Source organism: Neodiprion fabricii, chromosome 4, assembly GCF_021155785.1.
Source record: "Neodiprion fabricii isolate iyNeoFabr1 chromosome 4, iyNeoFabr1.1, whole genome shotgun sequence".
NCBI lineage: Eukaryota > Metazoa > Arthropoda > Insecta > Hymenoptera > Diprionidae > Neodiprion > Neodiprion fabricii.
The window spans coordinates 24743035-24763128 of record NC_060242.1 but is presented as its reverse complement, the minus strand read 5'-3'; the positions used below and the strand labels follow the sequence as shown (position 1 = coordinate 24763128).

The following is a 20094-nucleotide window of genomic DNA, read 5'->3' as shown; positions in this document are numbered from 1 at the left end:
AAAGCTGATTTAAAAATGCGTTTTAGAATAGTTACTGCTTCTGCCGCAAGGAGAAGCCACGCCCCCGGCAGATTTCCCAATGATCGATTATATTTTCGCCCACTATACGCAAAACGTCGACATTGAAAAAATATCATTCTTATGATTATTATTTTCGTTCAACTTTAATTTGTCAGCATATATAATAGCTTTAACTATACACGAGGTCATTTACCTGATGAATCATGCCCCGATCGGACGACAGCTGAGCAAATGATAGAGTGCAAAATAAAGCTGACGTTACTGTTACCGAAATGGAATTTTGCAAACAGGTTGACGCGCGGACTTCTTGCAAAGTAGGCTGTTCGTCACGTCTACACACACCGGTCGTATATGAATAGAACCTGATTGCTCGATGACTAGAACAGGCCACTCAGCAGTCGATTGCCAAACGATGATGGGCCCTCCGTCCCACACTCGAGTCAACAACATTGACCAAGTATTTGCAACACATATAACAACAGGAAATATTCGAATAACCTTACACTAGCATGATAAAATTGAAGACGCAGATACTTTGAATACGTATCTGCACTATCAGTTTCCAAGTTCCAGTCAATTGGCAACGAGCGCACGTGCATTGGGACTTACAGACGTAAGCATCCCCGCAGCGTACTTCAACATCGACGGGTTAAAACTACTGTAATAGAATACGGAGGGTGACTCGGTGTATCAATGACCGTGTTTCGATTTGGATCTTAACGTGTGTATTACAGTAGTACAGGCGGTGTCGGGGCTTCCCCGGTGGATTTACGTGTATACGGGTATAGGAAAATAGTCGTCGTTTCTGGTGCCCAAAAGTAGTTCGCAAACAAGCGATGTGTAACCTGATAAGCGACATATCTCTGACACCTTTTTAGCCTGCATCACCAAAGCTGTAGCGTACACGCGGGCCTCGGAGATTAGGATCTTCGTTCGGGGGTTGCAAATTGGACGAAACTGTGCGACATGGTGGCGACGCTATATGCGTCGGAATATAATAAACCATAACGGAACACTGTACACATGCAGCTCACCGGGTTTCAGAGGGCTAATGTAAGCTCGCGATCCTTATGGGGTGGATCTCTTCCTGAATGGGGGTGGGAGACTGGATGACTCACTGGTTCCTACAGGATGCCGGGCTAAAAAGCTGCGGGGTTGCAGCCTCTGTAGCTTTCTCTCTCTCCCTCCCTCTCTCTGATCTGCTATGCTCGGGCATTGTGTATGTTTTACTGCCTTGTGTAGGTGTATTCACTCCCGGGTCCATATGCCAGAATCAGGCGCCAAGCACGCGGTGAGTCAGAGACCGACTGAGGGGTCTGTGCATCTGAACCTCTGATAAATACCCTCCTCTCTTCCTCCCGTTGATAAGGTCTCGGCTCCCTTGAGGGGTCGACGGACGAGCCTGGAACAGAAGCCTTTCTCAAGACGCTCTTTTCGCTGCTCGTAAGCCACCGCCTGCAAGGCCTGACCGCCCTCTTCAATATCTATCTCAATATATTATGCAAATTTATTTCGAATTCTGCACCGTTTGCTGTACTCGTAGACTCCTCCGATGTTGCATACATTGCCAAGTGCGATAAGCAATTTTTCGAACCCCTTCTTGAATTCTAAAAATCAAGAGTGTCTCTGAGGTGGATCGTGGATTCACTTGAATGAGAGAGACAGAACGACACGGGACTTTGAAATCGACATGAAAGATAATTTCTGTAATTTCTGGCGATTGGTGCATTGAACTATTAAAATACGATATCACTGTTTCGGGTCAGTGACTGTCGCTTCATAGTGAATGGGATTGAATTCTTAGGTAATTAAATTTATAAAAATCATTCAGTATTCGTAGTTACGAATTGACAGATCATATGAATTTTGCGTTAAAGTATCTTTTGCTACAAAACTATAAACACACATGAATAATCTATTAAAAACACACCAGTTCTTTATTAACGAGCTATGTAACGTTACTAAGGCACAATTAAACTTGGAATAAAACCATCTAAGCCTGTGAATCGCATTTCCGTGAGACAAGACAAAGAAAGCTATCTTTCTGCCGAACTGACCAAGAATTATTAGCTTCTGAAGTAGGGGAGTAAATTTACGGTTCACAAAGCGTTACCCCCATACTTCTGGAGGAAATAGCCTGTATTTGGCTAATCGAAATGATGCCTTGACACAGACCGTTGATTCCGGATGGTCCGTGAATCTTCTTTGCGTGCCATGTCCGTAGTTTACCTTATCTGCTCAAACGCAGTCGGCAACTTTGGCTGAGGGATATTGAGAAGGACGGCACGATCGAACGAATCTCTTGCCTCCGCTAATTTCGACCGTCGTCGAATAGAGGCGGTGATCGGGTTTAGCCTTCTAAAATGGGACGCTTATGTATGTGCGTGCCACGAAACTGACTACAACATTCGATGACTTCACATTTCGCGTGTCTGGTAGACCCTGATTGCCAAACTACGTCACGAACTTACAGTTAGCCACGGTGCCTTGCGCCCACCTATAAAACATTATCTAACAATAAACTGGCATGTGTAGTATGTGTAAGGACTAAACGGGCAAGGTTCAGCCCATGACGCAACCGAAAGGCCGAGACTAACCTACACCGGCCGCCGTCGATCGATAAGATCTAAATGGGCAGTAACAGCTTGCTTTCGTGTCACCCCTAAGAATAACCACAAATCCTCCCGTACTCACCACTCGAGTGTCCGGCACTCCTGATCCTCCATCCTGCGTATACCGTCACCTATACATGATTATCTACACGTGTCGGGCACAGGACACGCTGCTTATCGAGTTTATTTCCCTAGATGTAGGTACATGTGCGAACGAACAGACCGTAAGAATACCAAATGCGATGAAATCTGCTGGATTGTGGGCTGTACGGGATATTCCATTGACTGGAAAAATTCCTGAGGAGATGGTGTTGAGGAAATTTACGCTCGCAAGGGTATTCGACAAGCTTATTTATAGCCCGTGGCATTTCACTGCAGTATTCTTAGGTATTCATACAACGTGCTCAATGGTATTTCGAACCTCTGTATTGGTACAACCCACGTTGGTATTTCATATTTCATTATCGAGCAATGGATTCGACGAGTCACCCACGTAGTTCGTGAAAGGATTACTAACGAAGTATCTTGTTATCTATTTATGGGATAATATCGGTCCTAGCTAAACTGGACTTAGTTCTGAACAAAAATACATCCCAATTTGCTTCTTCGTTACTTTTTCGGCCAAAGTATGCGACGGTCAGAACTCGTTCATTCATGTTTCAGCTCAACGACTCTTCCGAAATTTGGTAAATTGGAAGAACTATTAAAACCTACCGGGATAGTTCCCTGGCGGAGATTGATCCAATTTGGCCAAACAGACATCAACGAACAAGAGAGAAATCGGAGCTCGCAGACGAAATTCATTCCATTATTTGGTAACCCGGTTTCAGACAGTTTGTTTTGCGATATCGAAATAGCGGAAATTGCAATTTTCAACAACGTAGAAGACGACAAGGACTGAAGTATGCTTAAGAATAATATTCATGATCACTTCTGTCTGCTATTAACTGTCTAGAGGTACGAACTTTTGACAGCGGCAACTTTTCGGAGGACCTTTCGTTCGGTTAATTGGTATACAAAATGTCACTATGACTCATGAATCGAACTATTCCACATATAATGTGTGTAATGTTCCTGTAGTTTTCATTCCCTTCCACTGATGGTGTGTTTCGCTGTACTTTGTGAGTATCAATCGTAACTTATATTCTATTTCATTCTCTGGACAGTAGTCAAATGCTAATCCGATCACCGTTCGAAAGCATGCACGTATAGCTTCTTCAACGACGTACAGTCGTATTATACTTGAGAGTTTCAAGTACCACGTGGAGTTCCACTCGTTTGCAGCTTTGATCGGGGGCTCAGGCTTAGAACTCTTGACCCAATTTTCCGACGACGAGTAGAGCGTGGCCAATAAGTTACTCAATAAGTGGTTCTGCACCAACTGTTCTCTTGTCTCTCAAACTCAGAGCTCCCTTACGAAAAATACTCAATTTTTGTAGTAGATATCTGTTGATGATAATTCCTAAAACATAAAGATACTGATATCAGATGCGTAATAGCGTTTTCATGGGATTACGTATCCTCGAAAATTACAAATAACTCAAAGCCCATAATCTGCACTCTGCAAGTTTTTCAAACTAATTGTCATTTTATAGTCGTCAAGAGCAGGCCAAAATGTTTCTTGTAGCTTTTGAACCTTTTTAGGTCAAAATTCCTCGAGAAAACGTTTCGATTTAAATTTTTGGCTTAGAATTTTCAGCACCTCCTATCGTAGGTAGAAAAATATGATCCAACGTATTTTTTGTATAAAAAAAGTCTGATCTTTTTGAATATGAAATTTATTTTGAGGCAAGTCATCTGGAACTACTAAATTATTTTAAAAATATGAGTTCTCAGAAATATTTATACCGACTTAATTGTACTCCCCCCTTTTCATCCCAGTTGGAAAATTTCAAAATATGCTCCAAATGTCTATTTAGATTGACGCAAAAGAATAAAAACAATGTACTGATATCCCCTTCACACGTGAAGCACTGAAATAATCTAAAAAAAAAAAAAAAATGTTTTCATTTGGTAATTCCTGAGGGTCTGCTTCGAACAAGATTTCGTAATCAGAACGATGATATTCTTTCACACAAACAACACAAATAGATTTATTTCCAGTAGAACTGTAAGTTTAAATTAAACGGAACATGGCAATTTTCGATGCCCATCGTTCGATTGTAAGATCTTGTAAGTTTAAAATTTTTTCGTCGAGCCGTTTCAGTGATAATCACAGAAATCCATACCGACATGTATCTAAAAACCTGTTTTTTAGATTCTATAGTTCAACAGCGTAAAGTTTCGTTGAAATTATAAAAAGTGATTTTCGAGCGAAGCCAATACTTCTCTTCCATCGCCAGAGGTAATGAAAAGCAAAAAAGCACCCGGTGTGATAACCGTTCCATTGCTTTTGAAAATTTTCGAACACTGTCTGTCCTTCTCACAAGCTGGTACAATTCCGACCAATCCCATCCCCGATGCGACCCTCAATAATATCTGCGATCTAGTCGATCGGCACCTGTGGCCTCGTTATCGAAGCGTCGAGACTTCGTGCTTGACTCGCCTAAGCTCAGGGTGGGCGGGGGTTGCGCACCCTGTAGCATCGGACGTCACGAGGACGTCAATGGACGCCATTTTCCACCACGTTCCATGACGTTCCAGCCCCGTGTGATCGGTGCGCGTTCTGCGCGCGCCACGCCGTCGGAGCAGGCAGACCTCGTTTCCCGTTCCTGAGCTTTCCGCCGTCGTCACGAGATTCGCGTAGAACAGTGACTATCGCGAGCCCAGCCCGAACCCTCGGACGGCGATATCCGAACAACATTTTCTGCACCCCGGCACCGGGGTAAAAAGCGCCCGATTCGCGGATTTCAAACAGGTCGATTCGGTGAAACGCGATGCCAAATTTAAAGGAGGACAGTGATCCGGAGCTTTAGCGTTTCGAAAGGGGGTGATTTTGGAGACATGGAAACTATGTTCACTCGTCGTTTTGTTAGAATCACGCCTGCCGCCGAGCTTTTACGCACGAGCTGAATGAGCTTTTCTTGCTTTCAACGACGTGTGAAATTTTCACTCGTTTCCTTTATATTACACCTTACATGGAAACAAGTCGACGAACCAATTATTCGCGTGCATATTGTACATACGTGTATCGGAACGGCCTGGTGATCAACAGATGCGCAATTACAGTCGCGATTTCTTATACGCGACTGCTTTCCTCTACATTGCGCTCAATACACACGGAACCAACATTCGCATGGTATAAAACTAATGCATAGGTGAGTGATCATCCTTTCCTCGTTCGTTTCACATGCGTGTCTATTCCTCGAGCATTTACAATTTACATTGTTGATTTTCCATTCTCAGAGAGAAGAGAGAAAGCAATTCTCACGGTGTAAAACTTTTTCAACAGCGAGTCGCACAAACACGTGAGAAGAAAATCAGGTCACGGGAATTTGATATTTTCTTTGTATGGTGAACAATGAGATTCACTGAAAAAACCATCTTATGATTTATATGCCAAACTTTACATCTACTCGCACTATTTCAAGATATTATAATTTAAATTGCTGTTGTCTTCGATCTCAAAATTAATTCAGAATAAGTTTTTAATTTCTGACTATCAAAAGATAGCATACTCGTTGTAGGTAGCTCGCAGAATAGGAAAGTAAGTCAATTTTGTTCGGATCAAGAACTCCGATCTCCCGTGTGAATTCTTATGCGTCAGTTGCGTTTTCAAAAGGTCGTTTATTCAACTGTTTATAATATTCGTGTAATTATCGCTAGTGTTGGTCATGTTTTTTTAGCCAGTCTTGACACTGTTTCAGATCCTAACATTACTTCGTACAACTAAAACCCAATTTTTCAAAATCTTCCAAAACACATCGTGATACCTACTTTTTACATGCAGGACAAATGCTCAATGTAACAGCTGAAACATCAATCGGTAACACAGAATCTTGTCTTTCTCATAAAAATAAATATACCGTCAGATTGAGAGTATGATCAATTTCTTTTCCTGGTGAGATTTCCTCGCCAAAAAATATTCACAATTTTCACCCTAATGATGATAAAATAGTAATCCAATTCGATTCCGATTAACAATCCAATTAATTATTAAATACTCCTCCAATATTACGAAACCATCGGTTATTTTAATCAGATGCATGAGATGGACCAAAATTTGTTTCCGAAGATTGTTCGATAATCCTAAAAAACATTGTGTCTTTCATATTAAATGTCACTTCGGGGTGATTAGAGTTTTGAAAAATCGACCCGACAGAGTCAAATTATGGGTATACAATTCCTCATGCATGGAAAATTTAAATCAGTGTCCTCAGACTTCAAAGCGAGTAAAAATGTCAGCGCCTTATAACATTCTTGCCGAGTCACCTCGCGCCGTTTGAAAATCTGCAGAGCGAATCAAAACGACGATAAAATTAATGTCACGCGTAGTACAAAAGCACACAGTCATGCCGAGACTGACGTGCAGGGTATGAGGTAAATGTCGGTTCAACAAAACGTCTGCAGTCTACGATCGATGACACTTGCTCCACATATTCAATTCTTTATTAACATGTCAAGAGAATTAGAACAAACTTCAATGTTTTCGTTATTATCATTGTTCTTCGATGTTCTTTACGGACACCAAAACATGGCTTAACCTATTTTTACGACGCTTTACAAATTCGATGTTCGTTCATTCTTTTGAATTATTAACCACTACTGAGATACGCGAGAGACTCGGTATAATGTAGAGATATTCAGTTTGCCGACTGGATTCTTTCGACGGTCTTCGAATAGCTCCAAAATTGTAAATTATAGACGGAAAAGTAAGATAATTTTTACGAATTTTTGGTTTTTTGTATTCTGAAAAAAAAAAGAATCTAAACCTTCGATGTGTTTTGATGTATTTATCGAATCTTTGAGGCTCTGCTAAAATACTTGTTCTTTGCGAAAAAACAAATGGAATGAGTTACAGCAGTCAGATGCGGATTTGATTGAATGGTCCTTCGATGATGGTTGGGATAATTAAATCTTTTGCGTTGATCTGAAATGTAGAAATGAAAGTTCTTCATATTCAGAAAGCTTGTCACTGTAGCTGGAACTGGAATCATTTAAATAAGACCGTGTGAAAAGAAATTCTGGTCTGGAAAAGAAACGTGTGTGATTTACACATAAAATTCAACCTTTCATCCGTTCAAAAAAAAAAAGAAATTTGGTATGAATAGTGCTAATTGTATTAGTTCCAACTGTAGAGAATTCATGTATGAATCAAATTCTAGCTTTCGTTTAATTTAATTGGTACATTAGTTTTCAAGATGTGACCAGAATTAATTTCACAAAAGCAGTTTCGAGAAAAACGCGGTTACAGTTTTATTCCGATTCTTGAGAGAATAGAAACTAAATTTTTCTGCGTTTAATCTGCGATTCAGTATTTTAAGTGCAGTATTATAGAGTGGTTTTTCCTTGCCCCCAAATAAATCTTTCCTTTTGAAATTTTCAAAATTTTTTAGTCAGACATCAAGTAAAATTTCCAACCTGCGCACCCCCTGCTATTTAAGTTACACGAACCTTCGTAACTTCCCGTAAACATTCTGTCGCATATTTCCTTTAGAAAATTTATGGTAAAGTAATACGTAGAAGAAGAAGGAAAAGTCCCTGTTCCCTTAATCACGATACGGATGATGGTAGAAACGGAGAGGGACAAAGTTACGCGGCAAAGTAATTTTGTGAACAATTATATGTATACGTTTGCCTCACCCCAGCTGGTCGTAAATAAAATAGTTTCAGTCGCGGAATCCATTGACTCGTAAAAACCATACGGGACGTTTCGACCGCGGCGTTAACCTCGGTCTTAATTGGCCGCAAATTAATACTCTCGGGATACTTTTTTACGACTATTACTCCAGGCTGAGACTCGGGGTTGACGTAAAATTTGCATTACTTGCATCGGGGATGCTCGTCCGTAAATCGAGACTCCGTTTCGGTTTCGGGGGCGGGGGATGGGCAAAGTGGCAGGTCCCGGATAATAAAACGCAAACAAGTGAATCAGCGGCGGCCTCCCTTATATCTCTCCGCACCCTCCGCCCTCCCGGCCCCCCGGGACGTTTTCATTATTTATATAACATAGACACAGGGAGAGCTTCGCGTGTGTTCGAAGCTCCGAAAACGCTGCATGCAGTTAAACTCACGCCGGCGTGAAACCCTAATTGCGAGACTCCCGTCTTCCTTTTCAATCGCATGTGGCTCGACCGATGATTATTAGGAGAACCCTTCGATCGAAGACTGATAAGGCGTGTCGTCGGCACGACCCCCGCGTCACGTGTCTCGCATCGATCATTTTCTCGACTTGCGAAATGCTCGTTCGATGATTGATTCCTGCAGCCAGATACCGGTTGGACATTTTTTTCTCCTTTACACACAGCAATCATCGGTAGTACCTGCAGATAAACGAGAAATGATTGTACACTTGGGCGCCACCGCGACATGGAAATTAGATCGTTTTCGTATCGAGGGAAACTCCCATGATGTACAAAACGAAAGATAAAATAGGAATCAACGAATAAATAAAATAATTATTGCAGTAAAAATACAACATTTTTTTCGTATACTCATATAACTGACAATTTTGTTTTCACGTCCACTCGTCTTTAAAATATTTTGCAAGTGATTTCTCTTACTATTGTTTAGATTGAAATATTTAACAAATGCTTTCGAAATTTCAGTAAACCTGTAACTCGATTCACGTATATAATTGGCATTGATTCGATACGAGGCAAAATAACTTCCGGTCAATTATGGCAATTGAATTGAACATTTCAATTGATCCAAAAACCTGTTACGCGATGCTCCTTTTCATTGGTAAACAATAAAATAAAACTTGTTCATCTTTATTTCTAAGTGTCGTTTCTCACCGATTCGTTTCTCTGAAACGAGAATATTTTTCTGTCGATAACTACACTGCAACGTTCAATATGCATTGTAGCCATCGAACCTTCCCAGGTGAGTCGATTCGAATTGTGAATCAACATGGTCAAATGAAAGAGAGAAAGGAGCCAAATTTAATAGATAGCATGAATGATTCGGCGGATCAATCGGATTGGGGTGAAAAAAAATTGAAAGAAGAAAAGTATACAGAAGAAGCATTTACCCAGTGACTCGGGGTATTGAAGGAAAATATCGATAGCCAATTAGGCCCGATTGGTCGGAGATGTAGATCGCAAATTCTTGTGCACAGATCGACTTGTAATTCCGCTCTTTTTGCATATGCGTTGTGTAAGCAAGGTGGCCACAACGCAGAGCCTACAACCGAAAGATCAATAAGAATAGGCGCAGGTGTGTAACCAGCCGGTGCGGTTTCATTCGCTCACCCATGCAAATGGACAATTCCACGTAAAACTGGACGAATTTGAAAATTTTTTAATCACGTATTTTTTAATTTGATTGCAACCATTTTTACACGTAGCATTCGTAGAAAGAGAAAACTGGTATTTCTTTCTTTGTTAGAATTTTTTTATTCGTCTTGTTTTGGAACATACAATTTACTATTTTGTAGCGGAGAAAAGCAATTTTTCTGTGAACACAATGTGAGTTAGGTACCGAAGAAGTGGAGAAGTAGAACTTTTATGTACGCGGTCAATTATTCAAATATTATTTTCCTCAAGTTTGGTACATGTTTAAAGAAAATATATATATATATATATATATATATATATATATATATATATATCAGAGAGACTTTTACTCAAGTCTGTAAGATACATATTTTTTCCGGATGAAAGTTGAGTGGATTCTGAATTTTTTTTTGTTTCTTTTGCGTCTTTGTCTTTGATAAGCTAAGAAAGTGATAACGAGTGAAGCTTGGTGCAACGGTGGCTTAGGGTGTTTCGGTAAAAAATAATGTACGATTTTCCACCGGGGCATTCCCTAAATAGTTTGTTTATCTTAAAAGAAAGATTTCGCCAAAAGAAGAACGTTCTACGTTACGTGGAAGATCACGCTCATTTGATTTTTCACTTTATATCCGAAATTTTTTTGAATTTGCGAAGAAACACGTTGCAGCATTTAAATTATCATTTCTCTCCTGACATTTATATTCAACCCGAAGATCACGATCCATAACACAACAACGTATCATCCGGGAATTTTATTCGCCTAGATTAAAACTTCATATCAAATAATAACTATTTCACGAGATTGAATTAATAATGAAAAATTCGTCGGATACATTCCTCAAACATCAATCGAAAACTTGATATCACAAGTGCGAGTCTTATTAGAGACGTAAATTGCCATTACGGTTGCTCTAAGCAATAAAAAGAAAAATTTCATCCACGATTTATTATAAATTCAGAATGATGTAAAAAAAAGTAAAAAGTCAACCGAGCGCGATCTTCCACATAACCTAAAACGCTCATCTTACGACAGAATCTTCCTTTTGACCTATCCAAACTTTATAGGGGGTGCCATGGTCAAAAATCGCGAATTATTTTCTTCTCAAAAACTCTAGTACTGACATTATACATATATGTATACACGTGTTTGCGGGCTACTGCAGTGCTTGGGTGCTTAGATACCGTGCAGCCACGGACGCGTGTGCCTCGGTGAGTGGAGGTCCCCTCGGTAAGGACAGATAATTCAGTAGCGGGGCTCCCCATCGTGTCAACCTTTGTAGGAATCCGCAATGCGGCATCAAGATTTAGTAGGGCGAACCCCACTGCCAGACGGCTCCTGTGCCTACTTAGGTGTTGCACATCCGCGCCGTGCCGGAAGTTGGGTAAACGGTGCAGTTATACTGCAAACACTCATTCACTTTGGCGATTTATCGAACGCCGGTTACGCCCCCGCGTTTTCTAAGTCTCAAGGGATACGGGACAATATGTCTATTACAATTTTCAAAGGTCTATTTGACCACTCAAGCAATTTTCCTGAAGAATAAGATTAGAATAAGAAAAAAAATTAGATTGCTCAGTTTACAGAAAATCAAAAATGTTTACCGTATTTATACCCTAAAATGTACTATGCTTGGATACGGTATCGCGAAAGCACGCGACTATTTTTGGAACTATTAGTCACGGCGAGGGCTTCGCAGAAAGTTTGCTAAAAGTACGTTTGCTATAACCACGCATTATTCATATTATACCTTCAAAATATACCCGAAATAATCTATCGCGATTTGTCACTTTGTCCTGGAATAGCTGCCAATCCGTGCTTAAAAGCTCCGCGTAGTTTTCCCGCCGCGTGTCGATCGATCCGTTGGTTTATAAATCATAAAAACTTTGTCGTTTACTTCGGGCATAGCGTACTGATTTCATCGGGAGCTACGGCAGACGAACACGCGAAAAAATATAGCCTCCGACTTATAGAAACGTGTGTACGATAATACGTACTACGGGTTAATCATGGACTGCATATTGCTCGATATAAGCATATCGATTTGCACAGTACACGTCACGGCACGAGAGTCAGCCGCAACTCTGACGATGCTAGATCAATGATTCTATCAGCGTCATAGCCTTGTTTTTTTCGCTATTTATAGTCGACGTTATTTGTCGCAAGTTGTGAAAAACTGAATCGACGCTTGAATCAGAGGTTATAAGGAGAAAAGAAACCGCTAAACAAATCTCCGACAGTTTTATTGTCGCCAGTGATCGTAATCGCGAATTGAACGATACGTCTACTGTATAATAAAAATCAATCCGCGAAAATTCTAATAATACACGTTTAGGAGATATCGACAATTTGAGATTAAGTTTCTCAATTGCAAAGTTCAAAATGATTAAATACAGGTGTTCTTTAACCAATTCTAATGTTTATGCGTTCAATTCTTTCTACATAGAGATCCCCTGACCAAGATATACATGCAGACACAACAGATGCGTTCGTCAAAACTTACATTTGCGCTTTGTAACTGTACTAGATTGGGAGATTTGTTGAATATTTACTACAACAAAATTACGAATTTTCAGGCAGCGAGTAAAATGATCCCAAAAACATCAAAATTGAATGAAGAACATTCGAGTGTTTTAACAATATTCAACGTTCTAGTTACAAAGCGTTTTTTCAAATCGTTGTATCTTACATAACACATCCGTGTCCACCATATTTGGTAAAAATACCACTGCCGGAGATTATTCAAACAGTTTCTTCAGCCTCCTAACTTTTGATTCAGCCGGTCCACCCGATTCATCCTGAAAGCTTTGATCGAAAAATCTAGTATGCAATAGATTAACATCTACTTCGTCTGCAAAAATTCAATGTTCTTATTGAATTTACATATGAATTTATCAGACGGATTTCCAAAAGTAGAAGGGTCGAAAATCAAATATCAAAATGTGAAAATTCGAAGTATAGAAACGTCAAAATATGGAATAGTGAAGCATCGAAAGCCAAAACAGAAATTGGTTAGAATTGGTATACTTACTCTAGTTAACTCTGACATTCCAATCTTTTAGTTGTCTGTACTTCAATTTTTTTAATTTTGATTTCCGTACTACATACTTTGCCTTTCTATTATCCCCTGCACTGTCTGGTTATTCTGCTTTTTCACCCTCATCCAACTATCTCTGCCGACGTACGCAGGCAGAATAACGAGCTCGGAGCTTAAATCAAATCCGATAATCCGGCCAATTGACATCAGGTGTCGGGTTTGAGGTATTTAAGTAAGTTACGAATCGCTGTAAGACAGGGAAGCCACCCGGTTGTCTGGCTCGACTATATACCGGTTAGCAGGCCGACTATATACACGCCCACTCTGAATCCACTTGCAGAATACAGACGATAGCAACCCCTTTATGTCCCCGGTTCTTGTCCGTTCAGTCAACGTCCCGCGGGATATGAAACAAGAGCTTTCAGGACTCTCGGAGCTTTTAGGCCACGCCACGTGAGGATTAGTCACTGTGTACAGCGGGATTGATCGCGGGGAAGAAATTTGTTTTACTTGTCTCCAGCAGTTTCAAGTCTGGCTCTGATATCCGTACGAAATTTAAAAATTAGTTTTAAAGCGGTGGCTCGAATGTTTTCAAAATCGTCTCAGATTTGCTGGATACTGGATGCATTTGGTATCCAAAATGCTTTTAAAAATCCAAATGTTTTTAGTTTCGTTTTCGACATATTGAATACGCCTAAATTAAATTTTTCAAATGTGATTCGACGATTCGTGATATGCGACCCAAAAAACCTCACGGTACCAATTTTCGTTCGTTTCCATTCATTCGGTCTCAAATTATCATCATTTCCATTTTATTCTTAGGAATCTCGTCATTCTAATAATTCAAAAAGTACCGAATCGACCAAAACCATAATCCGAGTTAAAATCTAATCAATTCTAAGTTTGAAAGAGCCGCATCGATTGAGATCAAAATCATTAAAATCCAATAACACATTCTCAAAATCTAGTCGGCCAAAGAAAGTTTGATCACATACGTAAATACATGGACACATAACATGCGTATATAGATACACACGCTCCCATAGACGTCCGTCTGAAAATGTTTGGAAGTGATTCTCTAAACTTCATAACGAGGAGATCTATTCAAAACTCAATTTTTCATCTTAGGGGTGATTACAGTAGCTTCCTTTTTTCTCTGATAACACAGAAACGGGAAGTTAATACAAGTATAGATTTTTGACCAACCAAGCTAGTAATTATTCCCGTTCAATCGGATCTATAAGGCGATAATAAACGTACGAAGTTAGCCTTGTTGAATTCTCCGCTTTCGATGTATCAACGAGAAAACGCCATGGAGCGACTTGTCTTCGCTTATCGATCTCCCTTCTTAAATTATTCACCTACGTAGAGCGTTTTACGTACTGATCGTTATGCATGGTTCATGCGCGATTCACCGCGGACAATCGTTTGTCACACTGCGTGTAACCTACGACAATTCTGACGTAAAATTTGTTATCTACCCACTGACGCAGGCGCGATATCATTAACATTATTTGTCTACGACTTGACGCTGATCGTGAGAGAAAAAATAGTTGCTGCTGTAATATTTGTCGGAAAATAAACTGAGATAATGCTTTTATACCTCCGTTTGATTTTCCGTGACATTTCTTGGACAACGGTACAGGAAAGAGGCACTGTCACATCGGGAAACTATGTTGGTAACTCGTTTTAAGCTCGAGTGTGAAACTTTGCAAGTGTGCAACACGTTGACGCGCTGATGCCTGCATCGTTGGGATTTTAAGACATTCCTTTGATTATTTATTGCTGTCGTCGTTGTTCCGCCAAATTTCAACGTAATTTAAAACGGTCGTCATTGCCGAGGCTCAAATCTCTGAAAGATATTATCAGAAATACTGCTCAAGTTATTTTTGTTAGACATCTGTCATTGACCGCGGAGAAATTTCTACAAAATGCTGAAAATGCGGTGTAAAACGAGGCGCGCGTCAATTTGTTACCGGCGTAATCACCAGCCTTGCCTTGACCTGTCTGTTTGAAAGAGTCAATACCACCACGCGAAGTCCGTGAAACAGTAAAAGTGCGTTCAATAATTCAAACAAAAATCCCAAATCCAGTGAGTAAATGGGCTTAAACGTGACTGTAAACCACGTTATCGTAAGGGATAAGATGTGCGGTAGCTTAAATCCAGTCAGTTCACTTAATTCTTATCAACTTTAAATCAATATTTAAGGGGGTGCTCTGGTTGATTTCGATGTTGACGTATACATCTCCAAATATCGAAGTCCACGTATCTTAAACGCGAGAAAGTTCTTTACAGCCCCAATCTATGCAATTCTGAATAAAAATATTTCAATACATTTTCAATAGACGCAAAAGTAAAAATGTATTGGAAAATTTTAGTTCAAAATTGCGTGTATAATGAGGCTGTTAAGCCCTTTTTACGTTTGAGATAGGTGGACATCGACATTTGGACACACCTTGAAGCTTGCAAGTTTCAATTCATGGTAGTCAATTCCAAATCTTCAGTCCCAGAAATCGAAGGCTATTTCTGTTTTCACGTAGCCGAAATTATATCAGCTAGATAATTATGAACAACAGCAATGGGATGGTTTGTCACCGTAACGAAGATATTTCAAAACCACGTCTTTTTTTTTTACTGACGTGAGAATCAATGCTTCACGTGTGCCTGTGATACGTGAGTTCGATGAGTATAGATCACGACTATACTTCGTAGATATAGTTCGCCACTTTTCGCGAACGTGACACTTTTGGCTTTGAGCATAGTTATTGGATCTCCTACTCTCGCGAAAAGTAGAGATTGATGTACTGGATTCTGATTCGTCGAAATCGCAGAACGTGTTGCCCGTACACACTGCTTGTGTTTACAGACCTATTTTCGAGCGATTTCAAGTTTGAGGCTTTTATCGCACTTTTCCAACTCAGCTTCCATTATACGTTTTGATATCCGCTCTCGAACGACTCATCTTTCGTGTTTTAAATGGGATGCACACACACAACCCTCCTTCAAATAATTCATCCAAAACTTATCAATTGTATTAAAAAATTGGGTTTAAATCAAAGATTAGGATATAATAAAAACAAACGATCAGTTCCAGGCCGAATGTAATGAAGCTAAAGTTTTATCACTGTTTGTACTATTACCTAGTGTCAATTCTATTTCCTGATATGATCGACAGTTCCGGTATTTCTGATCGTTGTCATTTTCGATTGAACAATCGCACTCTGCGTTCACTAGTAACGTACATCGATATATTTCCGTGTCGAAAAATGCCCCCATTTCATATAGCGTTACACGAAGTGAACAGCTCTCGACCCTAAGCACAGCGATGTTCGGGTATAGCCTGAAACACGTGGGCAGTGAACATGAGGAAAGGTTTTGTTCCTCGACGGTGTATCGAGGAGGGAAATGTACCCGCTAACACGCTGCTGGCACTCAGGCCCGTATCCTTTGGCACCGCGTTCAAAGTACCGACAAGTGCCAAATCTGTTCTCTCCACCGGTACAAAGAAATGGAAAGCATTCCAAGTCCCTACTTCCTCTCGGATCTGACAATAACTGCGGTACTTAATTTTTTTCCCTCGATGAACTTGAATCACGTTTAGGGTGTAGATGTGGCACTACTCGTGAAACTGTTTCAGCAGTGACGAGCGAGAATAAGTAACCAAAATGGCGAAAATTGAAAGGCTAAAAATAATGCTTTTGTTCACTACACGTGTCTCTAGTTTGAAGTCAGAAATAAGACTATTTTAACAATAATCTGAGTTGACGGAGTAATCTTAATCATTTTCATATACATTTGATGGCTTTTTTGTGTCTTTTATCTACGAAGACTACTAGGCCAAGAGGGAGAGCACAAAGGGCGATCTCACCCTCTTTTAACAATACTGTACTGAGATCGGTTAGAGAAACTGATTTTTTTCTCTAGCTGATTGGAAACCAACGGTAAACACTTCCAACAGTATTTGCACGAAGAATATGTTTCAAAATACTACCGTTGTTCACAAAATAACGGATCATCATCCTCCTCTCGACACAGAGAGCGTGACAAAATTTCGAGAGCGATTGCTTTCTGACTCTAAATTCGTGACACGTATACAAATTGTTTACTTATAGTAATTAAGTGTATTATTAGTGTCAGTTACATTTTTACGAGTCGTTAAGGATCTTCTGCAGCAGCTTTCAGAGCCCTGTATTCCCACTCCCGAAGAGATTTGGGTTGGTAAGTACGTCAACCGAAAACAGGAAAATCCTTCACTGCCATGCTTTTCGCAAATTTTACTTTTTTCGCATAACCTCTAAAGTCATCGCTGCTGACCGCCGTCAATGTTTAAACAAATTGAGGGACTGCTTCTTGAATTGTCGCGGTCTGTGGCTTTATTAGCGACGAGATTTTTAGGTGGCTTTCAAAATTTCAAGTCTTTCACGTCCAACTTTCACGATACAGGAGATTCCTTTCATACACGAAATCATCCGGATTTGCCAACTTGATAAGCTCACGAAACTACAGTGACTTCTATGTGTATTCAGAGCTATTCTATTGATCAAAATTCATCCGTTTCTTCATTCTTTCACAGAAATTAGCTGTTCCGAGTTGTGAAGAATGTGCCTAAGATCTGTAAGAATAACGAACAAACGTAGGCAAAGTTATAAGCGCATCCATCACGGAACAGGGCACGAAGCTTCGAATGAAGCTTGATGTCGTAATTGCCTGTATAGCCTTTGATGAACAGCGATTAACATGTTCAACAAGCGTTGAATTGCGATTACTCGGTAATTGACAAACGTACATTTATTAACGTAGTATCGCGCTGACGTCGAGCGCGAGTAAAGCCGCATTTTATTCTTCCAAGTTCTTCCCGCCTTCTTCAAGGATGAACCGTTCCATTACAGTTTACAAAAACTGGTTACCGCTCAAAAATATTTACCTTCGGAACGTTTATTATTTTCCTCGGTTATTCGTAATTAAAACAGTTCATGGGACTGATCTTGGTTGCCTTGGTGAACGTTGCGATTCTCAAGAGATCAGCAAGGTTCCTCATCTCGTTCAAAGCCCCGGGCAAATGAAACCATTTACGAAGCTTTAGTGATGCAATGAGGAAGCCGCGAGAAGTAAAAAGATTGACAAGTCATGTCGTCGTCGGAGTGGTAAATTCGCGGGTATTCAAAAAATTAAATAACTTTACACTAGCGTTGATACAATAGTCAAGGGTGTGTATCGTGTCTACGTGACGGTTTCTTTTCCGTTTATGGATCAAAGTTACAGAAGAATAAGGAAGAACGAAACCACAACCTTCAAACTTCGGCCGTTACCTTATTAAGGAACTTCGCATTTCATAAATTTTGTTTTCTTCTTATTCTTATAATAACGTCGTTTCGTGCTTGTTTTTTTTTTTTTTTTGCATTTAATTTTAGCACGTGGCGTATGGCAATGCTAGACTTCCATCTGCTTGGCCTGTAAAGCGATGACCAGTCGTATTTTTAACGTAAAAATAGATTTGAAAAAAATAAAAGGCAAACTGATTTTCTGGGTCAACCTTGGTCACGGTAATAATATTAGAATCCATTGGCCTTCCGGTCGTTACATCTTTTTATGGTTGTCTATAAGAAGGAAACGGATATTGTATATTATACAGGTTTGTCACAGTACAGGTTTAAAAGTAGAGTTTATTCCAGGAAAATATCACTCAAATCATCCTTTTTCTATCAGAGTAATCAGAATCGACGCAATGTAGTTTCGAACTGAGAATACAGTACGTGACTAAAATACGAGTTCTAGCCGCAGAGATAAACGTGTTATCAACAGAACCAATAATGGGTACAATGCGCGTTCATGACTCGCGGTCAATTTGTTTCCAGCAGCTGGCGTCACGTCAAAGTTAATCCTGTAAGAGAAAGAAAAGAAAAAAGAGATTCTCGATTATCTTCGCGTTTCCTGATAAATTCGAGATCCATTTCCTTAGTCATTGTATCCTCATGCGTAATTATTCCCAGCAGCTTGTCCTAGTTCACCTATAATATACCGAGGAAAATGTCCTTTTACACAAGGCTTAGAAATTTCTAGGAGAATCGGCATCGTTACAATAATGCTTTACGAAAACTAATTTTCATTTTGCACCCAGAACTATATTTTTCAGGTACGGTGAAAAATGGAAATAGTTGAGGACTAGTAAGCACTTATGTTGGAAACTTGTATTTTGGATGAAGTACCGTACAATCCGGCATTACGTACCGTGCCAAATGGAATAATCTACTCAAATCGGTTTTACGATAAAGGTGACTCATTTATCAGACCTGTAACTATTTCTCGGTCGTCGTAATGAATGATGTTCGTTCAGCCTGTTTCCCCTTAAATCGAATGAAGGCGCACTAATTCCCTCTAACCGCAGAAGACAAAGTCACCACAGCTACAGCATGAAATGACACAATCATCCAGAATTGAGACTACGCTGCTTTTGCAATCAATTTTATGACTGACCGCGTATTTATTTGTCTTAAACCAATTAGGACTGTGACTGCTCTGGCAACAAACCAGCAAAGTTCTGGCAACTATGCAGTTCAGTTTCAACAAAGGAGTAATTTGTGGTGAATATTTCAGAATTGCAACGTTATCTACAGCTCTCAGCTGAGGGACATGCCTTGAGTATTTCTATTTATGATCTCATTCCTTTTTACGAGGGATGAAAAAATAGATGCATGTAATATTAAGCGTATACATATTCGTAGCGTTAAAATATTCTTAGAAATTGTTCAAAACTACAGCTGAACCTTGAATAATTTCTTTTTCGACAGATTTCGATACTAATTTTGAAGCCTTTTTGATTTCCTTGAAAAATGAAGCCTGCATAGATATTTCTAGCTTTTGTATCTTCGTAAAATTGAAATGTAACGTAGTTTTACAAATTCTATGACAAATCGTTTCATTTGTACTACTTGGCAAAACGCAAGCAAAAAGTATACCTATGCAATTTTTTTTCCAAAATCTCGACGAGCAGATCGTTTACTTTCGAGAGGCTTGAGATCAATTTTGAAATCAGCCATCGATTGTACGCG

General features: G+C 39.8%; 1 protein-coding gene across 7 annotated transcripts in view; it reads right to left on the bottom strand.

Moving 5' to 3' along the window:
• LOC124180860 overlaps positions 1-20094 on the bottom strand; it is a 121691-nt gene that overhangs the window by 13977 nt on the left and 87620 nt on the right. The window contains exons 1-3 of one of the 7 annotated variants that reach the window (XR_006870321.1): positions 13039-13179; positions 8807-9055; positions 6059-7662 (exon numbers count right to left, since the gene is read on the bottom strand). The exons of 4 other annotated variants lie outside the window; for them this stretch is intronic. The gene's annotated coding sequence lies outside the window, so the exon portion shown is untranslated. Of the gene's footprint in view, positions 1-6058; positions 7663-8806; positions 9056-9765; positions 9941-13038; positions 13180-20094 lie in introns of those variants that run through there. 2 more of the 7 variants (XR_006870322.1, XR_006870320.1) reach the window with 2 other exon arrangements.